This window comes from Trifolium pratense, linkage group LG4, assembly GCF_020283565.1.
Source record: "Trifolium pratense cultivar HEN17-A07 linkage group LG4, ARS_RC_1.1, whole genome shotgun sequence".
NCBI classification, from domain to species: Eukaryota; Viridiplantae; Streptophyta; class Magnoliopsida; order Fabales; family Fabaceae; genus Trifolium; species Trifolium pratense.
The window spans coordinates 37,197,959-37,223,411 of NC_060062.1; the positions used below are offsets into that span (position 1 = coordinate 37,197,959).

General features: G+C 34.8%; 1 long non-coding RNA gene across 1 annotated transcript; it reads left to right on the forward strand.

Annotated features, from left to right (window-relative positions):
* The first annotated feature begins 3,523 nt into the window (after window positions 1–3,523).
* LOC123923402 lies at window positions 3,524–19,975 on the forward strand. The gene is made up of 3 exons (XR_006814388.1): window positions 3,524–3,533; window positions 6,850–6,854; window positions 19,691–19,975. It is a non-coding gene; the product is annotated as an uncharacterized LOC123923402 (long non-coding RNA).
* The last annotated feature ends 5,478 nt before the right edge of the window (window positions 19,976–25,453 follow it).

Consider the following 25,453-nt stretch of genomic DNA (forward strand, 5'->3'; position numbering starts at 1 on the left):
CAGTGAGCAGCCAGCCTTTCAGATATTTTTCCGCCTCAGGCGTAAAAATTTCCGCCTCCGGCGTAAACTTACGCCTCAAACGTAAAAATTTCCGCCCCAGGCGGAAATACTGCAGTTTTCACCAATTTTTCATCTGCTGTCTTCCTTTGCATGTATTTTCAATCAGTGGCTTATTCTTACATGATTGTTGATGATTGTTGATGCTTGTTGATGCTTATAATGATTGTTAATCATGTATGAAGTATAAATGAAGAATATTAAGGTTTTGTTAAATCTTAATGATGAAGTATGTTGGATAGTGTTCCACATAATAAATGAAGAGCTTATGCTAATTAATTGTGAGTGAATTCATGAACACATATACATGCATTCATGAATTAAATAGGATATTGGATATTCCAATAAAGAAGTATATCGGATTATATTTATCCGATAAAGAAGGATATTAGAGGTGAGATACTCTAATAAAGAAGATGGTACCACATGCATTAGTAATGTCTAGGATTGACATTCATGAAGTTGAAGCATTAGAGTTGCATTAGGTTATATGTGTGTGCATTACTTGATAAGTGATATGTGACATATAATTTGGCTAAGTGTAATGAATTGTAGATTGATTATTTGGTACTTGATTATACATGTTTAGAACTTGTAATTGAGTAGTTAATGGTGATGCATGTTTATAAATTATGAATATGCTTGTTATTGTTGAAGGAGTGTTTAAGTACCTTTTGCTTACACTTATATTTTGATTATGTGATCTAACTCTCATGCTTTGTGTTATGTGCTGGACCGTTGGGGGTTCAGATTCTCAGGTTGAGGATCCCGATCAAAGTTAGAGGTTGCTCGTGCTCGTGTAGTGCGCCTTTTTGGTGAGGAGTTTAGCTAAGACTACTCCTTTAGATATATTTGTATATCTCTTTTGACGGGTTGTATAGAGTTGCTCTGATTAGGTGTAATACCGTGGTGGGATATTCGCTTGATTTGTATCTGAGCCCGTGATGGCATATTTAACTTTGCTAATCCTATCTTTTGGGTTGTAAACATAATATCCTTTGTTGATATGGCCTAGAGCCTAGGGATATTGTGTGAACAATTATGATCATTGTATGATATACATTATGATAAATATCGTTTTTAATTTCCGCTGTGCTAGCATGATTGATTTAATTATGCCGTGGTTTTGTATTATAACATGTGACGCCTGAATTTTCTTAAGTGTTTTATTTATTTATATTCAATAAATACGCGTTAAGGGGTTTGGGTGTTACAATAGTGGTATCAGAGCAAGGTCGGTTCATGTGGAACCAATTAGGATTAGTTGCCCATATATTCAACTTGTGTAGAGATAACACTGTTGATATTACCTTTCTAAGTCTGTTCTTGGAATTGATTGGTTGTTCAGGATCATGGCTGGAAGGGCTAACAATCAGATGGCAGATGCGATAGCTACTTTGACCAACATCGTGGCTAGAGATCATCAACCCGGGAGGGAAGATGAGATGAGGTTAGAGAGATTCATGAGGCATAATCCGACACTTTTCACTGGAGGCTATGCTCCAGATGCTGCTGTCAAGTGGGTAGAGGAAGTTGAGATTGTCTTTGAGGCTATGAGGTGTACCGAGGAGAGTAAGTTGACCTTGGGTACTTATGTACTTCGTGAGGAAGCTAACAAGTGGTGGAAGAATGCTAAGCTGAGGATGGGAATTGGTGGTGTGGTAATCACTTGGGAGATGTTCAAGGGAGAGTTCTTGAGGAAGTACTTTCCGGCTGATATTAGGAACAAGAAAGTGGTGGAGTTCATGGAGCTCAAGCAAGGGAACATGTCTGTGGCGGAGTATTCCGTGAAGTTTGAAGAACTTTGTGCGTTTAGTCCACACTACAACACCGTGGACGCTGAGGAGGCTAAGTGTGTCAAGTTTGAAAGTGGGTTGCGCCCAGACATCAAGCATCTTATCGGATTTTCTCAAATCCGAGACTTTGCAACTTTGGTGGATAAGTGCCGTATTTGTGATGATGATGGAAAGGCCAAGACTAATTACTACAAGGCCATGAGTGACAAAAGAGGAAGAGGTCAAGACCGTGGGAAGCCCTATGGTGACAAGGGGAAGAAGGTTGTTGAGTCTAGTGGTGGAAAGAAGAGAGGTGGTGGACAATGCTACAAGTGTGGTGAGTTGGGTCATAAGTCTTATGAGTGCCCAAAGAAGGTGGACAAGTGTTTTAACTGTGGGAGGCTAGGACATAAGTCGGATGTTTGTCAAGTGAAAGTGACTTGTTTCAATTGTGGCGAAGAGGGTCACAAGAGTCCTATGTGCAAGAAGCCGAAGAAGACTATGGGAAAGGTGTTTACCTTGAGTGGAGATGATGCGGATCAGGGAGATAATCTCATTAGAGGTACGTGTTTCATCTATAACACTCCTTTAATTGCGATTATTGATACGGGAGCAACACATTCTTTTATATCCGTTGATTGCATGAAGCGTCTTAGTATACCTGTGTCTGAAATGTCTGGTCGTATGGAAATAGAAACTCCTGCTAATGGTTCTGTAACTACCCGTCTCGTATGTCGTGACTGTCCCGTAACCGTGTTTGGTAGACACTTTGGAATGGACCTAGTGTGTATCCAACTTAGTGGAATAGATGTTATCTTTGGTATGAACTGGTTGATATTTAATCGAGTCCATATCAATTGTTGTGAGAAGACCGTTGTATTTCCTAAACCGGAGGAGAGTTTGCATTTGATGAGTAAGAAGGAAGTAGTAGAGTCGTTGAAGGAACCTGTAGAGGTGTATGCGTTGTTTGCATCCTTGAAGATGGAAGGTGAAGTTAAGGTGGAAGAATTACCGGTTGTTTGTGAATTTCCCGATGTATTTCCGGAAGACGTGTCAGATGTACCGCCGAAAAGAGAAGTAGAGTTCACGATCGATTTGGTACCTGGTACTAGCCCGATATCTATGGCGCCATATCGAATGTCAGCGTCAGAATTGAATGAGTTGAAGAAGCAACTAGAAGAACTACTTGAGAAGAAGTTTATTCGACCTAGTGTATCGTCGTGGGGTGCACCTGTGTTGTTGGTTAAGAAGAAAGAAGGGAGTATGAGGTTGTGTATTGACTACCGACAGTTGAACAAAGTGACGATCAAGAATAAGTATCCACTTCCGAGGATAGATGATTTAATGGATCAATTAGTTGGAGCTTGCGTTTTTAGTAAGATTGATTTGAGATCCGGATACCATCAGATTAGAGTGAAAACGGAAGATATACCAAAGACTGCTTTTAGGACGAGGTATGGTCATTATGAATATTCGGTGATGCCTTTTGGTGTGACCAATGCACCTGGTGTTTTTATGGAGTACATGAATAGGATTTTTCATTCATTCTTGGATAAGTTTGTAGTGGTATTCATCGATGATATTTTAGTTTACTCAAAGTCCGAAGAGGAACATAAGTAGCATTTGCGGATTGTTTTGCAAATTTTGAAAGAGAAGAAGTTGTATGCCAAATTGTCGAAGTGTGAATTTTGGTTGAAAGAAGTAAGTTTTCTTGGTCATGTGATTTCAAGTGGAGGAATAGCGGTTGACCCAGCGAAAGTTGATGCCGTATTGCAATGGGGAACGCCGGAGTCTGTTTCTGAGATAAGAAGTTTTCTTGGATTGGCCGGTTATTATAGGAGATTCATTGAAGGATTTTCGAAGTTGGCTTTACCTTTGACGCAGTTGACTCGGAAGGATCAAGCGTTTGTTTGGGATGTGAAGTGTGAAGAAAGTTTTCAAGAGCTTAAGAAGAGGTTGACTACCGCGCCTGTGTTGATTTTACCGGATGCTAAGGAATCTTTCGTCGTGTATTGTGATGCTTCGAAGATGGGACTAGGAGGTGTGCTTATGCAAAAAGGTCAAGTGGTAGCGTATGCGTCGAGACAACTGAAGGTTCACGAGAGGAACTATCCGACACACGATCTTGAGTTAGCCGCAGTTGTGTTTTCATTGAAGATATGGAGGCATTACTTGTATGGATCGAAGTTTGAAGTCTTTAGTGATCACAAGAGTTTGAAGTATCTATTCGATCAGAAGGAGTTGAATATGAGACAAAGAAGATGGCTCGAATTTTTGAAGGACTATGACTTTGATTTGAGTTATCACCCCGGAAAAGCTAATGTGGTGGCCGATGCGTTGAGTAGGAAATCGTTGCACATGTCATCACTAATGGTGAAAGAGTTAGAGTTGATTGAAGAATTTCGAGACTTGAGTCTAGTATGTGAAGTGACTCCTAAGAGTGTTAAATTGGGAATGTTGAAGTTGACGAATCTTTTTCTAGAGAATATCAAAGAATGTCAAAAGACGGATAAGAAGTTAATGGAAAAGTTGGCAATAGTAGTTGAGGAAGGAAAAGAAGCTAATTTCAAAGTTGACGAGAATGGAGTTGTGAGATTTCATGGAAGAGTGTGCGTGCCCGATGTGCCCGAGATAAAGAAGATGATTTTGGAAGAGGGTCATAGGAGTGGAATGAGTATTCACCCGGGAGTAAACAAGATGTATCAAGATTTGAAGAAGTTATTTTGGTGGCCAGGAATGAAGAGGCAAATTTCTGAGTTTGTTTATGCTTGCCTAGTGTGTCAGAAGTCGAAGATTGAGCATCAGAAACCGTCTGGTTTGTTGCAACCTTTGTTTATCCCGGAATGGAAGTGGGATAGTATTGCGATGGATTTTGTGGGAGGTTTACCCAAGACTACGAAAGGTTATGAAGTGATTTGGGTGGTAGTGGATCGTCTGACGAAGTGTGCGCATTTTATTGCTATTAAGAAAGGTACCTTGGTGCCTAAGTTGGCCGAGATCTATGTGGAGCAAATTGTGAAGTTGCACGGTATTCCGTCGAGTATTGTTTCGGATCGAGATCCGAGGTTTACTTCGAGATTTTGGGAAAGTTTGCAAGAGGCTTTAGGGACTAAGTTGAGGTTGAGTTCGGCTTATCATCCTCAAACGGATGGTCAATCGGAAAGGACGATACAATCTTTGGAAGATTTGTTGAGAGCTTGTGTTTTGGAGCAAGGAGTAAGTTGGGATTCGTGTTTGCCGTTGATCGAGTTCACGTACAACAATAGTTTTCATTCGAGTATTGGAATGGCACCTTTTGAGGCTTTGTACGGAAGGAGGTGTAGAACACCGCTTTGTTGGTTTGAATCCGGAGAGAGTGTGATTCTTGGTCCGGAGATTGTGCAAGAGACTACGGAAAAGATTAGAATGATTAGAGAGAAGATGAAAGCGTCTCAGAGTCGTCAAAAGAGTTATCATGACAAGAGGAGGAAGGACATTGAATTTCAAGAAGGTGATCATGTTTTCTTAAGAGTTACATCGACTACCGGAATTGGACGTGCTTTGAAGTCGAGGAAGTTGACGTCGAAGTTTATTGGTCCTTATCAGATTTTGAAAAGAGTGGGGAAAGTGGCGTATAGGATTGCTTTGCCGCCATCATTGGCGAATTTGCACGATGTGTTTCACGTGTCACAATTGAGGAAGTATGTTAGAGACCCGTCACATGTGATTGAATCGGATGATGTTCAAGTGAGGGATGACTTAACGGTCGAGGTTGTACCTTTGAGGATCGAAGGTAGAGAAGTGAAGAGGTTGAGAAACAAGGATATCGCCTCGGTGAAGGTGGTATGGGGAGGACCCGCTGGTGAGAATGCGACTTGGGAATTGGAGAGCAAGATGATGAGTTCGTATCCAGAGTTATTTCCAGGTAATTTTCGAGGGCGAAAATTCTTTAAGGAGGGTAGAGTTGTAACGACCCAATTTTCAAATTAATAATTTTTATGTGTTAAAATATTTTATTAACGTAGAATTTTAATTAAGTTAATAACTAGAGTTATTTATCGAATACTTTAGTTATTAAGCGAGTAGTGAGAGTTATCGTGTTATTGGGCCAAGCCAATTGGGCTTGAGGCCCAATGGGCCTTGTGAGGTGTGTGTGTGGCGCCCTTATGGCCATGAAGCAAGGGAGAGAACATTTCATTTTCTCATAGTCTTGTGTTCTTGAGTTGAAGAGAGAAGAGTTGAGAGCTAGGGCAAGAAGAAAAGCTAGAGATTCAAGATCTTCGTCGAGTTTTCTTCGAATCCAGGTATGAGAGTAGGTTCCATAGTCGTGGGTGATTCGAGGAAGGGGAGAATGTCGATTTCTCCTTACCCGAACTTCCTCCACCCCATTTTCGTTTTAGATTGGAATGGATTTTCTTGATGGAAATCGTTCCTAAGGTTCTTAATATGTTTAACATGCTTGTAACATGATTAATGAACGGAAATAATGGTTAAAACGAGTTTTCTAATGGATTAAACTCAAGAACTTTGTGTTCTTGAGAGTTTTGATGAAAAAGTGTCAATCTTTACTTTTTCGATGTTATGGCGTAGATCTGAGAAATGAACCGTCCTTTTGTGTTTAGATATGTTTGTTTTGCTTGAATACAAACTCTTTTGGGATTTATAACATGAAAAATGAGATTTTTGGGCGTTTTTGTGTAGAAAACGCATGTTTTTCCGCCTCAGGCGCAATAATTTCCGCCTGAAACGGCAAAACAGTGAGCAGCCAGCCTTTCAGATATTTTTCCGCCTCAGGCGTAAAAATTTCCGCCTCAGGCGTAAAAATTTCCGCCTCAGGCGTAAACTTACGCCTCAAACGTAAAAATTTCCGCCCCAGGCGGAAATACTGCAGTTTTCACCAATTTTTCATCTGCTGTCTTCCTTTGCATGTATTTTCAATCAGTGGCTTATTCTTACATGATTGTTGATGATTGTTGATGCTTGTTGATGCTTATAATGATTGTTAATCATGTATGAAGTATAAATGAAGAATATTAAGGTTTTGTTAAATCTTAATGATGAAGTATGTTGGATAGTGTTCCACATAATAAATGAAGAGCTTATGCTAATTAATTGTGAGTGAATTCATGAACACATATACATGCATTCATGAATTAAATAGGATATTGGATATTCCAATAAAGAAGTATATCGGATTATATTTATCCGATAAAGAAGGATATTAGAGGTGAGATACTCTAATAAAGAAGATGGTACCACATGCATTAGTAATGTCTAGGATTGACATTCATGAAGTTGAAGCATTAGAGTTGCATTAGGTTATATGTGTGTGCATTACTTGATAAGTGATATGTGACATATAATTTGGCTAAGTGTAATGAATTGTAGATTGATTATTTGGTACTTGATTATACATGTTTAGAACTTGTAATTGAGTAGTTAATGGTGATGCATGTTTATAAATTATGAATATGCTTGTTATTGTTGAAGGAGTGTTTAAGTACCTTTTGCTTACACTTATATTTTGATTATGTGATCTAACTCTCATGCTTTGTGTTATGTGCTGGACCGTTGGGGGTTCAGATTCTCAGGTTGAGGATCCCGATCAAAGTTAGAGGTTGCTCGTGCTCGTGTAGTGCGCCTTTTTGGTGAGGAGTTTAGCTAAGACTACTCCTTTAGATATATTTGTATATCTCTTTTGACGGGTTGTATAGAGTTGCTCTGATTAGGTGTAATACCGTGGTGGGATATTCGCTTGATTTGTATCTGAGCCCGTGATGGCATATTTAACTTTGCTAATCCTATCTTTTGGGTTGTAAACATAATATCCTTTGTTGATATGGCCTAGAGCCTAGGGATATTGTGTGAACAATTATGATCATTGTATGATATACATTATGATAAATATCGTTTTTAATTTCTGCTGTGCTAGCATGATTGATTTAATTATGCCGTGGTTTTGTATTATAACATGTGACGCCTGAATTTTCTTAAGTGTTTTATTTATTTATATTCAATAAATACGCGTTAAGGGGTTTGGGTGTTACAGGCCGATCGATCAATAGTGCATCCATATGGCATACTTCATGATGTGCTGGTAAGAGTTGCTGAATTTGTGTTTCCGGCTGATTTTGTAATTCTTGATATGGAAGATGATGCCGAGGTAGAACCGTTATTGGGTAGACCATTTTTAGCTACCAGTAGAGCATTAATTGATGTTGAGATGAGAGAGCTTATGTTGAGAACACATGGAGAGCAAGTCATGTTTAATGTGTTCAAAGCTATGAAACACCATGATGATGAACCACAATGTTTCAAAGTTGATGTAATTGAAGAGGTGGTGGAAGATGTCTTAGTTGAAGAAACACTATCCTTACCATTAAAAAAAGTCATTGTTAATTCTATTGATGATTTGGAAGATGAATGGGACAAGGAGATTGACATTTGCCTCCGTCAACTTGAAGCATGGTTCAACAGGAGGTGAAGACTCTCCCGCAAAGTATGGTTTGAGTCTTTGTCCATTGACCTTAAATGTCTGATCAGTTTCTCGGTCCTCTAACTCTATTGCACCATGTGGGAACACTTTTTTATTTTAAAAGGACCGGACCATCTTGACTTTAGCTTTCCAGGAAACAACCTCAACCTAGAATTGAAAAGTAGAACCAATTGTCCTTCGTGAAATTCCTTCTTTTGAATCTTTCTATCATGCCATTTTTTTGTTTTTTCTTTAAAATTTTTGGCATTCTCATAGGCATAATTTTGAAATTCGTCCAACTCATGGAGTTGAAGAATTATAGATTTACCCGCTTTAGATAAATCAAAATTTAGGAATTTTGTGGCCCATAATGCTTTGTGTTCCAACTCTAAAGGTAAATGACAAGCTTTTCCATAAACAAGTTGAAAAGGAGAAATACCTATGGGTGTTTTGAATGCGGTTCGATAAGCCCACAATGCATCATCGAGCTTCACCGACCAATCTTTCCTTGAAGAATTAACAGTCTTTTCCAAAAAAAAAAATTATTTGCCTATTAGACACTTCCACTTGTCCACTAGTTTGAGGGTGGTATGAAGTTGCAATCCGGTGATGTACATTGTACTTTTTAGCAACGCCTCTGATGAATATTTTGCAAGTGCACAAAATTATCGCAAGTAGTAAAAATTATCGATCCTCAGGAATTGTTGTAATTCAAAAACCAATTGACTACATACTTAAAAACATAAATTTAAATGTAAAAAGGGGGGGGAATTTGTTTGGTTCAAGTTTGATTATAAACTGACAAATTAACTTAGGTTTCAAATCAAATGAAGAAAAGCGATTGATCCTTTTGGTTCATCTAATTACTACTTCTCTTGGTAATTTCATGTATGATTACAAATTTACTCAATTTAGTTTCACGATTAGATTAAATCAAAAATGATTATGCCCAATGTCTTGGTAACATAATCCTCTCCATTGATCATCGATTCCTAGTGTCTTAGGTAATCTATGATCAATTGAGGATTACAAACTTTAATCTATAAAATCTCAATTAACAATTCGAAATGTCTTAAGTGAAAGTTAATCGATCAATTATTCCTAGATCGATGATTCATTCCTATCGTCATAGTAAAATAAATCATTGAATTCATCATATAAGTAGCTAATTCATATAAAGCATTAAGCATAAGGAATAATCAAAGAAACTAACTTCGTAATTCATATATCAATTCAAATATATCACATGGTTCAAGAGAAATAGAAATCAGAATCCCCTAAGGACCAATAATGGGAATTTAGTTACACATAGTATAAGAAAACATTACAATCAAAGAAATGAAAGAAAGCATGTTTACAAGATGATCTTGATGTGTTTCCACACTTCAATCCTTGCCTCCAAGCACCTAGATCTTCAAAAGTTCTTCAATTTTTTGTTTCCAATGTCAATTTTCGATCCATAATCTCAGATCTGCAACTTCCTTTTATAACTGGGGTCAATAAATGAGATTTTCGCCCCAGACACAAGCATTTCCGCCCCAGGCTACAGGAATTTCGCCCAGGCACTGAAATTTCCGCCTGGGGCGGCAAAACAGCAGACAAGAAGGTTTTCTGATAGAAATTTTCGCCCCAGGCATAGGAATTTCGCCTGGGGCACTGAAAACAGAACAGTGGCTTATTTTTCTGCATTCTTCAGCTACTTTCTTCCTTTGCAAATATCTTCAAACTAGTGCATTATTCCTCCATGAAATGGGTTACAATTCTTCTAAAAATACTTGAAATTGGTCTTATTTTCATGTAATGACGCATGTCGTCACAACCCCAAACTTATTCCATTCCTTGTCCTCGAGGAATATCTCAATCTCTAAGAAAACAACACACTACCTCAATCCATTTGGCTACACAAACTCAAACCCAATCAAGTTAGACACAATTTGCACAATATTTCAATGATCAATTTCATCATGATTCAAATACACACGGTTTCAAATTTAGGCAAAACAAAGAGCATCAAACAAAGATTGACCACACTTAATCTCTTCACACCCTCACTGACTCTCCTGTTTACAGGTAATATTCACTCAATCAACACATCATAACTAGACTACTATAAATTTGCAAACATTCTTAAAAATCAATCACCATGTAATGAGCACACACATTAGAGGACTTTTATAGGTTGTATCGTGGCCTGGTTAAAGGGTGGATGGTGGCATTTTGGTAAGTGAGTAGAAAAACTTGAAGTTAGATACCACTAGATTGAATAGATATAACACCCCACCCTATTTTTCAAGAATTGATACTAGAGAACAATTTGTCACAACATATTTTTCTTTTTCTTTTTGTTTTCAAGAAGATCACCATGATTTTTGTATATATTTTTTTTTTCTTTTCACGGTGAACCTTTGAATTTTTCTTTCATAATTTTCTTTTTTTTTTTCTTTTACTTTTCTAGTATACCCATCCCAAACTTAATTTGTTGCTAATTTCAAAAGCAACCCCAAACTTAGTGACAAGCATTGTGCAAAAATCACTAAAGGTATCTAATTCTCCAAGAAAATCATCTTTTTTTTTATTTTGTTTTGATAATCAAAACTTGGGTAAGATCACAAACAAAGCATTTTTCTTTAAGCTCAAAGGGGTTAAACAAAGGATAAGCAATGATAAGGGTGGATAGAACAGGCTCAAGGTACCAAACAATTTTTGTCTCGTGTGTGCATCAAAACAATAAATCAATTAAAGAGAACATTCACAAATTCTAGAGACATAGCTAAGTGTGAAATTCTCATAATCAACAAAAGATCAGTGTATGGGCTCAAAATCTCACGGTTATGCCGGATTAAACTATGGTCAATATTTGTGAGAGTCCCTAAGCTTTGCCTAAACAATCAACTATGATGCATAAGAAACAATCAAAAACATCACACATTCATATCATGCATTTGGTCAACAATTTTGAATCTAAGATGGTAGCCAAACAAATTGCAAATAGTGTGAGGTTTTCAAAAAGACTAAAACATTAGAATGGAGATTACATAAAAAACATACTTAAATTCATTCAAATAGATAGTATCAAATCATAACATAGAGTTTTCATCCAAATTCAACTCATCCCTAATAATGGAGAATTTAGTTACTCATGAGGAATTACAAAGAATCAAGAAAAGTGAAAGAATTACACATAAGATCGATGTTGAGAAGCTTCAACTCCACAACTCCAATGATTGTTGTTGAACGACAGCTTCTCTCAAACCCTAGCAAAGTGTTTATCTCAATTCTATGTAAAAATCTCTGAACCCTAATCAAAAATGACTTTTGGGCTTATATAGGAATAAAAAACGCAGGATCTACGCCTGGGCGTGGCAGAGTTGCGCCTTGGCGTGGCTGACGTGGCAAGTGAAAATCAGAGCTACGCTTGGGCGTGGCGGAGTGGCGCCTGGGCGTGACAAGTCAGTGTTGAACCATGTTGAAGTGAGCAGAGTTGCGCCTAGGCGTGGCAGAGTGGCGCCTGGGCGTGGCTGATTTGATTAATTTTTTCCAAACTTCTTGCTTGAATCACTAACTCTCATAGTTGACTTTCCGAAACTCCTTGGACACTATTTCACTTCAAATACTAAGGGTGCACCTGATAACACACAAAAATATAATAATACTCCAAGAATTGTCTGGTTAGGGAAAAATCAACACAAATCAAACTATTTTCTCTAGTTATTGGATGAACTAAATTTCTACACAAAAGTGATTAAAATTAGAATAAACTAAGAAAATTAATTAAAATAAAGTCTAAAACTGATTGAAAAATTAAATAAAAATGATGAACAATCGGTAAATGTAATTAACTTCGTACATAAGTGCTCTATAAGAGCTAATGACTTCACTACCTTGAAAGGAGGCATATATCATCCCCTCACACCAGTAACATTGTTTGAGAGGTTTTTCTTTAATAACAAATATATATATATATATATATATATAGGTCTAAATTATATCCACATAAAAATATGAAGGTCTAAATTATCAAGGTGCACCTTTTCACTTTGGACAAAAAATCATTGACATTTAGTTATTTTACACTAGAAAATTGAGGGTTAGTTAGGTAAATTTTATTAAATGTTGTGCATCCATTTGCTAATTTATATCCACTTAATTATAAATATATGTTGTTTTATGTCTTTTGAAACATAAAGGTGTTTATAAATAAAGTGGGTGTAAATTAGTAAAGTGGGTGCAAATTATGAAACATTTTAACTAAAAGTTACAAAACTATCCAGTTACTATAGTTTTAAGAGTTAGATCAATTGACACCAGGTGTCAAACTTTAATTTAACACCAAATCTCAACCCTCTATTTATTTTAATCAAAGGCTAATAATCATTTTCTATATTAACTCATGTGTGTATCTATTAGGAGATTCCTTATTTGTTGGTCCTATAAAAATTGATTTGTTGTTCTAAAAAAAAATTGTTTTAACTATGCAGATAAAACTCAATTTGAAAGCTTTATAAATAAATAAAAAAAAGTAAAAATAAAAATAAAAAAACTCAATTTGAAAACGATATCGAGTGATGATACATTATTTGATTCTCCAAATTTTGTTATGCTCCATCACAAGGTTAATTCCCCACTTGGATTGCAAAATATGTTGACAATATATCTAAAATTCATGAAATCGATTTCATTCAGGGGAAGGTAGTGAAACTAGGGTATTTGGATGAGTTTGTTTCAATTGATAATTTTGTGGGAATTGTGTTTTGAAATTAAGATCGATTAAAAAAAAAATCATGATTGCAAACGGTCTCATTGAATTTCAGAATATTTATTTGTTGAATCACACAGAAAAAACACCCAGGTTTGTTGGCATTGGCTATCTTTGCTTGGTATGAACGAGGAGCTGATTGTGTCGTTGAGAATTGGAGAATGGTAAGAACTAAAAAGAAATATATATATATATATATATATATATATATATATATATATATATATATATATATATATATATATATATTGAAAACTCGGTATCCGGCTCTAGAACCAACTAATCTGAGGAGACCAGTTCCACCGTCCACTTGTGGGAGCCCTATTTAATTTTTGCAATGTATGAACTAGCCCGCTGAAATTAACACCAAAGATAATCAAATCTAAGACCTTGAGAGAAAAATACTCCAAGAACTCAAGTTAATTAACACTGCCAGACCAACCCAAGTGAATTATCGCAGCCTATTCTTAATAGTTCATGAAGCAGTTCTGATATATCTCCAAAACCTTCTATCTCCTCTATGAAATAGAAATAATGATAACAGCTTGCAGCTTCATGATACCATCATCCCATTGTGACCCACCACAATACTTGCGAGCAATAAAATTACAAGTGTAGATAGAGATCCGATGCTCTCAAAGCAACGTTGCAATCAATTTGTCATGCTTGTACACTCACCGTTCGTTGTAACAAAGCTCGAAATCACCAAGAACACACACCTATTATCATTTGAAATTTAATTCATTTCTTTTTAAAAAAAATTGTAAAAAAAAAACTTTTATAGTATTCTAAATATGGCTGAATTTTTTTTTTTTTGAATGCATAATTTTTTTTGTAAGAATAATGACATAGAAACTAAAAAATAAAATTTTAAAGTCACTAGGTTTGGTCTGGTGGTGAGGGATTCAGGTAATATCCTAGAGGTCGTGAGTTCGATCCTCGGCTCCACCGTAAAAAAAACAAATTATAATTTTATGAAACTAAAAATACATTTAAACCAATTATTTAATTGATGTAACAAATACCACACGTGTTTCATAGGAAGCACGAAGATAATTGCTCCAAAGTCCTTAACGTGCATCATGCATCATGCATCATGCATGTTTCCTTCAACTTCTATCCACTGAATAGTGACTGATGATATATCATAATAATTGAATTAATCATTTAGGCAATAATAAAGTCGATTGTTTGTACATATGATGTGATACTACTATATAAAGTTAGTTTATCTATTTTGACTGATATATCTAAATTATAATATTATATTATAGTTTATATACACAATTAATTTTATGATAAATCTAAAACGTAATATTTTTCATATATATATACATATATATATATATATATATATATATATATATAGGCTTAAATGCATTTTTGGTCCCCCTATTTTCAAAAAAATGAAGTTTTGGTCCCCCTATTTTAAAAACCAACTTTTTAGTCCCCCTATTTTCATTTTTTTTAAGTTTTGATCCCCATCCTATTTTGGGGTTAATTTTGTTGATGTGGCCTTGTAACTAATGATGTGGCAACATTCATGCGGACAAATTTAATATCCATGTCATTATTATATATTTTTAAATTCAATAAAATTTTATTTATAAAATATTTTAATTGTTAGAATTATATATTCAACTGAAATAATAATTGTTAAATCTTATAAAATATGAAATTTGAAACCCTAATTATCAAACCTTCAACTACTAGAATTTTATTCACCGTCGGAGAGAATTCTTCCTTATGGATTTCACTAATCCTATGGTTTCCGTTCAAACTCAACAATTTTGGATTGTTAAAAACGAAAAAATTAGAGATGATTTTGTGTTTCAATAGAAATTACTCATACTCTTTAAACTATCTATGACTTTGGATGAGTTTGAATGAAAACCCAAAAATTGTTTTAAGTTTGAAGTTTAATTCTAGATTGGTTTTATATAAAGTTGGATGATGATGAAAGTTGAAGGTTCTTGAAACACAAAACATGCTTTCAATATGCAATTGTTTGATATGAATCAAAGAGTATCATGTCCATGTTGTGATTGTTTGTTTTTTCTTAGGTTTAATAAATTAGAGGTTGTGAATTTTTGGATTTTTTATTTTAATGAACTTTCTTAGGTTTAATTAAATTATTTTATAAAATAAGTTTTATTGAATTAAAAACAAATAATGACATGAATATTAAATTTGTCCACGTGGACGCTGATATGCATTAGTGACAATGCCACATCAACAAAATTAGCCTTAAAATGGAATAGGGGATCATAACTCAAAATAAATTAAAATTGGGGGACTAAAAAGTTGGTTTTTAAAATAGGGGGACCAAAACTTCATTTTTTAAAAAATAGGGGGATCAAAAGTGCATTTAAGCCATATATATATATATATGACTGGATCTGGATGCAGTATAAAGTTAGCTTTTGCTACGCTGTCTTTAAATATATGAGTTTATTTTTGAATTTTCAATCTTGTTAATTACTTTTTATGTACATATTAATTATTTTACTTTTTAAAAAAGAAACTTATAAAAATAACACTCACTATTAATAAATTTATTGCAACTCTCATCTTGGGCTAAAGGGACTATTTGATTGATTAATATATCTCATTTTTGCGTGCTAAAAAAAATTAAATTACATCGTTGTAATTTGTTTTGAGTTTAATTGTTGTGCAGTGTAAATTTTTTTTACACATGCATTCAATAATGTGTTGCTACATCATTTAATGAATGTGACACATCATGTGTTTTTAAACATAATACATGACGTGTTGGTATACTATTGAACGTATGTTTACAATAACTTTACACTAACAATATATATAAATTAAACTCTTTTTTTGTTAAAAAGTTCTTGCAGTTTAATTAACGAGATCGTATATTTAACTACAAATGTGTCCACATATTCTAGCTCAACTGGCAGAAATGACGAAATTGCTAGTGTTTGACGCCATGATCGGGGTTCGAAACCCGGTCCCTCCACTTTGTGTGTGTGAGTTTTTAATGGCTTTGTCATTTCGTCTATCAACAAAAAAAAACTACAAATGTAATAATGGTCGGACAGACATGAGTGTGCTAGCTTAGGAAGGGTCCCGGCTATCTTCACAATACATGATTTTCAATACTTGTCATTAATTTTGTAAAAAAAAAAAAAAAATACTTGTCATTAATGGATCAACGAAAGGACAAATATCACTATTTAATTGCTCCACAAGTACGGACACATTAACCAATCTATGATTCATCTCAAAATTTCAAACATTGACAATTTCTTTGGTACATTAAAAAAAATTGAAGTATTAAAGAATTATTTTTATATGGTCATATGATCAAATTCTCTCTCTCTTCCAAATTATAAGGGGAAAAATAAAAATCATACTTATTTAGAAAAAGTAAAACATGGTAATTTGAAATATGTTTTTATGGATTTTTCTTGAAATAAGTTGCATGAAAGATGTAAAAATAATTTTTCTTGGTTGTTATTTATTGAGAAAAGGATAAAGAGAGAAAATTAAATGCAATTTGCATTTAATTATATGAGATTAAGGAAAAAAATATTATTGAAAATGGTTTTTCCCTTATAATTTGGGACAAAAAAATAAGGTTTTTTCTCTTATAATTTGGGACGGAGGGAGTATAATTTGAATTTTTATTTTTTTAATTATTTTATAAATAATCAAAAATTAAGTGAGTGTGTCTGAATCAATTTTTTTCCACATACATCCAATGATGTGTTGCTACATCATTTAATGAATGTGACATATCATTTGTTTTTAAACACAATATATGATGTCATTAGTACAAATATGACATATTACTTAAGCATTTTACATCTGACGAACATATGTCAGATGTAAAACGCTATATGGAGTAGTCTTTTCATTTGGTCTCAATATCCACAGATGTAAAAAATATATAGACAAGACTTTTTACATCTGCCTTCAATATACCAGAAGCATAACTAAACGCGGTGACAATCTTGTAATTATGATGACAATTATCTAAAATATATATATATCTGGCCATATTTAGCCACAGATGTAACAAGTCAAGTTGAATAAAAAAAAATAATAATATTTTTTGGAACCAATCAGCTGATGGAACCAAAAAAAACGCTAAGAGAAAAAACACAATCAGATCGACCCTAAACGCTAAGACTACCAAAAGAACCAAAACGCTAAGAACGACCCATCTCTCTCGCGATGCAACCCTAAGCGCCGTCGACCTCTACCTCTACCGGCGACAAGATCGACCCTTATCTCATTCGTCTTCTCTCTCTCACTCGCTCGCAGTCGTCCTAAGCGTCATCGTCCTCTCTCTCACTCGTCAAATCGAACTCCAAATCGAAGCTTTCTCCAAATCGAACCCCAAATCGAACTCCAAATCGAAGCTTTCTCCGGCCTCTACTCTCACAAACGGAACCTTGTCTTTCCCTCTCACATCGATTCATGTACTCTTCTTACTTTTTTAATCGTTTTTAAATTTTTTCCTTTTCGTGATTCCTTTCCCTGATTTCTTTGTGTTCTACTTGGTTTTAGCTCTTTGTGTTTCGTGATTTCCTTTTCTGCTTGTATTATTTTTTGTTACTGGTATTTTCACATTTTTTAAATTTCATTTAAAGTTTCAATGATTTTTTGTCTGGTATATATGATGGAAATCTGTTGTTGTTTATAATTTATCTGGTATAATGTTTATTTCATTTGAAGTTTCAGTGATTTTAATTTGAAATATGATTCATTTGAAATATGATTTCATTTGAAATAAGTTTCAGTGATTTATCTGATTTTAATTTGAAGTTTTTTGTCTGGTATATAGTGGTAAAGTTTAAGTGATTAATTTGAAATATGATTCATTTAAAGTTTCAGTGAATTCATAATGTTGGTATATAGTGATTTATTTCAGTTAAAGTTTAGTGGTAAAGTTTAAGTGATTCATTTAAGTGATTGGTTTCCCATCGGGTACGAAATCAATACTTTAATTGGTGTTACAATGTTTTAACTTAATTTCACAACATAGGTATGGATCGTAGTTGGATGAAAGCTAATAGATTAAGTGCTGAGTTTGAACAGGGAGTGATTGAATTTCTTCGATTTGCTGAAATCAATCTTCCATCTCCCGAAAGTAATGCTAAAAAAAACCTTTCGACTCCCGAAAGTAATGACGAAAAAAATCTTCCTCCTAAAAGTAATGTACATTTTCGATGTCCATGTGTTCTTTGTGGAAATAAAAAATAAATTCATAAGGACCAAATCTTTAGTCATCTCATTTGCAATGGGATTTGTCAAAATTATACAAAGTGGATATGGCACGGTGAAGTAGTAACAAAGCGAAATGTGTCCCAAAGCGAAAACGTTAGTGTAGATATGGATGATCGTCTTGAAGACATGATGCGTGATATCGGAGAAGACTCGTTTAAGAGGGCTCATGTGCATGATACTTTGTGCAGCGACAAGGATACACCTTTGTACCCGGGATGCACAAATTTTACACGTTTGTCAGCGGTGTTAAAGTTGTTTAATCTGAAGGCAAAGAATGGGTGGACCGACAAAAGTTTTAGCGAATTGCTTGAATTGTTGACACAAATGCTTCCTGAAGGTAACGTAATACCAAACCGGTGTTACGAGGCGAAGAAAGTATTGTGTCCGATGGGTTTGGAGTATGAAAGGATACATGCATGCCCTAATGATTGCATATTATACAGAAAAGAGTTTGTAAACTCTGATCATTGTCCGAAGTGCATGGCGTCACGCTACAAAAAGAAAGATGGTGATTCTAGTGATGATGTGGTGACGAAAAAGGGTTCTCCCGCGAACTCACTAGGAAAATGATGACCATTTGGGTACTTTGTGAAGCCTCTAGCAACACATGTAGAGAAACGCATGAGCTTTGTTTGGTGTAGTCCAACCATATTTGCTATCATAGAATTCACACCATCACATCCAATAACAACCTAATACACCAACAAACATAGATTGAATGTAGTGTTTGGTAAAGTTGGTCGGACGACTCAGATGTGTCTGAGAGTTATGACTTAAAATTTTGAATTAGACTTAACTATAAAATCGGTGATTACCATCTCTAGAAAGAGTGTGTAGCTAAATATGAGGACTCTTAGGACATACCTTTGCTTGAAGGATACTTCCATTGCTAAGCAGAAGCTGTGGATAGTGTGTAGCTGAATCTATTTCTATAGAAACTACTTGACAGTTAGTTCTTATAGTTTGCATTGGCAAACAATTGGCTATGGCTTTGATCAAATCAGTGCGCTTTAAGCACCTAAATTCTTGATTAATCCTGTTTAACAAAATTAATTATTAATTATGGGATTGGGATGTTAGTATGTTACACACATGATGATTTCTACTTATTTAATTAATCATTTCATAGAGGTTGTGTTCTAAGTCTAACAACTCACCTAAATGCTACTTCCTTTTGCTCATCCCACTAGTAGAAAAAAGCTATTTGCTGGTTCACAATTTGGGCACATTTTTTGGCTCCAGCAGCTGGTTCACAATTTTTGTGCTATGCTGGTTCACAATTTTTGTGCTATATGCTGGTTCACTAAAAATGGCTATGCTGATTCATTTACCATACATTAATTAACATGTTGTAGTTTACATATGAATTATGTTATTTACATATTGTAGGTGTTCAATGATCCCACGGCATTAACAGAGGAGGAGTTGTATGATTTGCGAGACCGCTGGGCAACTTGTTTTCTTCAACTATATAATCCCGAGGTAGATTATGATGATGCCGACGAGAAAGATTAGGAGCTAGCTAGGTTTGTGTGAAGTTACAATGGACTAGTTATGATGATGTTTTAATTTGTATTTTGGATGGATTAGTATTAATAATTATGATGTTTTGTATTTTGGATTACAATGGTTGTACTTTAATGACATTATTACTATATATATGTTGAATGTTGAATGTTGAATTTGGCTATGGATGTTGAATTTTAGTATTATGTTCTTGATGCAAGTTATGTTATATTGTTGGCATTGTGGGTTAAATTTTTTTAATAAAAAAAAAGATTTAAAATATATATAAAAAAAAAACGCAGGTTTTTCAAAAAAAAATAAAAAATAAAGTTAATATTTCACATTAGGTAGATTTGGTCAGATGTAAAAAGTCCAATTTAATTTTTAAAAAATAATATTTGAATTTCGCCTAGGTCAGAGGTAAAAAGTGTTTTTTTACATCTGACTACGCCATATGTAAAACGTGTATACTTACTAAGTCTCGTGCGCCTACATCTGAAATTGTTCAGATGTAAAAAGTGGTTTTCGCCAGATGTAAAATAGCTTTTTTCTACTAGTGTGTGTTGATATATTATTGAACGCATGTGACAATATATATAAATTCAATTCAATTTTGTATAGATGAAAAAGATATTTAACCCAATATTTAAACAAAATATATAAAACTATATGCTAATAATGATATAGAGTAGTTTTGCGGTGGCAACCATGAAAATTGGGTAGAAAATAAGAGTTTAATATATATACACCGTTGGTCTAATATTATTTTACACATGTATCTAATTATATATTGACACATCATGTATTGTATTTATAAACACATGATCTGTTACATTTATTAAACGATGTGGTTGTTGAGAAAATTATCCAATTCCTGCGTATTTTGGCTCAGTGAGAAAGAGCTAGCTTAGCGAAAATGTGTTTTAGTTTTATGTTATAGCAGTTATGACAGTTACTGATTGTTGGATGTGTAGGTGTCAATATGTTTTTGTAACTGCTTTGTGTTGATTCGTTAGTTGATAATACAGAAAAATAAGGTGTATAAGCTTAATAAAGCTTTATATGGCCTTATACAAGCTGCAAGAGCTTGAAATAAAAGAATTGATGAATTTCTGCAAAGAGAAGGATTTGTGAAATGCACTGTTGAATTTGGTGTATACATGAAGGGAGGCAACATCTCAAATACTATCATTATTTGTCTGTTTGTGGATGATTTGCTAATTACAGGACATAATATAGTTAGCTAGCATTGAGAAATTCATGGGCAGATTGAAAAATGAGTTTGAGATGAGTGACTTGGGAAAACCCAATCATTTCCTTGGACTAGAATTTCACTCTGCTCCAAATGGTATTGTATTGCATCAGAAAAAGTATATTGCAGATGTATTGAAAATATTCCATATGAAAAATTGTAATGATGCTGAGACTCCAATGGAAGCAAATTTGAATCTGTCAAAGAGTGAAAATGAACAAGCATTAGATGTTACTTTGTTCAAACAAGTAGTAGGAAGCTTGAGGTTCATTTGCAATACAAGAACAGATATTAACTAATTAAGCAGTGGGCTTAGTGATTAGGTTTATGAGTAAGCCTAAGACATATCACTTAATTGCAGCAAAAAGGATCCTAAGATACTTGAAGGGTACACAAGATTATGGCTTAACTTTTTCAACAAGCAACAATGAAGCTCAAATAGAACTTGAAGGCTTCTCAGATTCTTACTGGTGTAGAGATAAAGATGATAGAAGAAGCACCTTAGGATACTGGTTCAGGTTCATAAATCCACCCATTTCATGGTCTTCAAAGAAGCATAACATTGTAGCACTGTCTAGTTTGTGAGACAGAGTATGTGGCTGTAGCATAAGCAGCATGCCAAGCAGTTTAGCTTGAATCGTTGTTGGAAGAATTGAAGATCAGTTATGTGAAGCCTATGAGATTGAATGTTGACAACAAATCTGCAATCAGCTTAGCCAAGAATCCCAACGCACATAGAGACCAAGTATCATTTCCTTAGAGACCAAGTTAGTAAAGAGAATCTAATTGTGGTTCATTGTAGAACCAATGTTAAGATAGCAGACATTTTGACAAAGCTACAGAGGGCTGACAGGTTTAAGGAGGTAAGGAAAATGTTAGGCATTGTTCAAGTTGAGAAATTGGATTGAAGGGGAGTGTTGAGAAAGCAATCCAATTCCTGCGTATTTTGGCTTAGCGAAAATGTGTTTTAGTTTTCTGTTATTAGCAGTTATGACAATTACAGAGTGTTGGATGTGTAGTTGTAACTATGTTGTTGTAACTGCTTTGTTTTGATTGGTTAGTTGATAACTACCTTTTGGTGGTGCTTTGAGTGGTTTTCCCTTTTTGGGTGTTTCTTAATGATATTTTTATTTTATTTTTGAGTATTTCTCGTAATCTTACTCTGTATTCTGACAATTTTATCTGTTATATATATGTATATATAGAGGATGGTTATATTGACTCAAAGAGTAAGTTATAAAAGCTACTACAAATCATGGCCTTTGATTTTAATTTCAATTAATGGCTAAGATTGATTGATCATAAAACACAAAGTGAGACTTATTTTTTTATTGTATTGGAAAATTATCAAAACATACATTAAATAGAAGAGAATGAATCAATTATAATAATCAATTGAGAATTATTTTTTGATCACATGGGAAAACAAGGATTCCACACACTTTGAAATGATGCAACACTAATCGTTTGACAATCCTACTTCTTTTCATACAATTTTTTACGGTATGCTTCTTTTATTTTCAATTTTACAAGTGTACCATTTTTTTTTGTGGTGTATGCTTTTTTTGTTACAATATTCTCTTTGCTCATACTTTTCTTGTTATTAATTAGTTCAATATTTTTTGTTTTCTTTTTTTACAAATTTGAACAATAGGTTAATTTAATAATTTAATTTGTAAAGATTTTGTTGAAGAAACAAACAGATTTTTAGTAATGGATATCAATGTTTTTGAAGAGATTCCATGTAATATGCAAGTAGAAGGGAGGATCTTATTTTGACAATTAATGATTATAATTAATTCATTCTCTTCAATTTGAAGAATGTTTTGATAATGTTCGTTTTCCAGTGTGATAATAATATAAGTCTCACCCAACTAATTATTATGAATCAATCTTAGTCATTAATTGAAATATATATATACCTATGTTAGTTATGTAATGCTCAATTTGTAACTCTATAAATTGTACTTCAATCAATAATAAAAATCAATCCTTTTGATGAACTCTCTCTTCTCTCTTTCACACTCTCTTCCGCTCTAACAGTGGCAACACATCATTGGATGCATGTATAAAATTACTTTACAATGACAGTATATAAAAATTAAACTCAGAAAAGAAAGTAGCATGCGGCCTTCTAAATTGTTTCGCATCCAACAATAGTATATCCATCGTGCGGCTGATTTATTGCAGCAGGTATGGCTGCACTAGTGTTTGCTGTCAGGATCCACATCGATTATATTCATACGTTTTCTATTATTGTGATAATTCTAGATCCAATTTTACAACACATTAATAGGCATTGGTTATAAGACGATAATCTTTCAATGTCGTGTTGCGCTGTTTAATGCCGTGGAGGTGGAGGTGCTATAACTCTCTGAATTTGAGGTCAGCCATTGTCGCTTTAAGACCGAGGCTTCTCGGAATGGTATAACTGGACCTTCTATTGTTTTACTCTTTATGTTAATTTCTAAAATTGGTTTAGTATGACGAATATGAACCTTAATTCCGTCTAAAACAAAAACCATGTAACCGGTTGTTTCGGAGGTCTTAACTAGAGCTGTCAAAATGGGCGGCCCGGATAATTTCGGGTCGGCCCGGTCGGGCTTCGAGCTTCTTCGGGGCGGGCTAAAAAACCCGGATAAAAAACGGGCTACCAAAATTAGTGCCTGAGCCCGGCCCGGTACGGGTAGTCGGGCTTTCGGGCGGGCCTTTTTTTTTTTATTTTTTTTTACTTCTAGTGCTCAAACTCAACCATGTAAATAACATTAATAATTCTCGGCGTCCTATTTTTTACTCATCCGCTATATATATATATAATAATTCTCGCGCGCCGTATTTTTACTCATCCCCTATCTACGAGTTTCTCGCGCGCCCTATTTTTACTCAACCACTACCTACGACTTTCTCGCACGTCATATTTTTACTCATCCGCTACCTACGACTTTCTCGCGCGCCCTATTTTTACTCATCCGCTACGTACGAGTTTCTCGCGCGCCCTATTTTTATTTATCCACTACGTATGAGTTTCTCGCGCGTCCTATTTTTACTCATCCGCTACCTACGACTTCCTCGCGTGTCCTATTTTTACTCATCCGCTACCTACGAGTTTCTTGGGTGTCCTATTTTTACTCATCTGCTACTTAAGTAGCGGATGGTGTTTTATAATTTATATTACAAACTAATTTCAAATCATCCAAAACAAATTTTTTATATTTATATTTATATTTTATTTTATTTTTTAATTTTCATTTTTTCGTGCTTTCGGGCCGCCCGCGGCCCATTCGGGCTAGCCCATATATTAATCGGACTTTGTCGGACCGGGCTAAAAAGCCCGGAAATAATTCGGGCTAGGATTTTCAAAGTCCGAGCCCGGGAAAAAATCGGGCTTGTCGGGCCGGCCCATTCGGGCTAGCCCATTTTGACAGCTCTAGTCTTAACTCTAGATTGTTATGATTTGTTTCTATCTATAATTTGTTTTTTTCCCTATTTTTAAGTATATCATTTTTTTTGTATTTATCTTATATTTTTTCTATATATTTGTTTTTTTTTTTGTATTTATCTTATATAATTTTTTTAGTGAAATTATAATGAAAAATATAAAACTTGCAACGTGGTTAAAAGCAATAACGATAATTTAAAAACTTTGGTGGTAATCGATTTTAATATATTAATAATAGATTTCTAAAATTGGGTTAGTATGACGAACAAGAACTGATCGTGTTGACCAGAAGAATGCGACTTCGCCGGCGTTTGGCGGTGGTTGAGAGCGTTTGAGACCCCTGTTGAAGCGGAGGGGGGTTGTGTACCTGCAGGCACTCCGACGCTCAAGTCAGTTTGTGTGTAAAGGTTTTCTTGGCTAAACAATGCGTACCTTGCAAATGAAGTGGAGTCACATATATATAGCCCCCAGCGCTGGGCCAAGACCCTTGATGGCATTAATGGCCATCAAGTGGCTGCCGGAAAACGGCTTGGAGGCCTTGATGTGCAGTAAATGCTCATCATTCCGGTTTACGGCCGTTACGAGTCTTGCTCGGATCGTGTATATTCGACACCCTCTGATGCTCGAGCTCGATGCTCGGCCCAGAACAAGAACTTTAATCCATGGCCAGTCCAAAAGAAAACCCACGTAAGCGATTGTTTCGGAGGTCTTAACGTGCATGTATAATATCCACATGGTCATATATTCATACGTATGCATATGTCCTTTGTCTTCTAGAATTTTCAAAGCTGTCGGAGGAAATATGTGATTCATAATATATTATATGATATAAAGCTAGGCAATATTAAAGTCATTTGTTTGTACAGGTGAGTGTGAATTGTGATGGTGACGTTATGTGGAACCGAACTATTATAGGAGGCTCCTCCCTGATCTAGTACGGACACATTTTCTACGG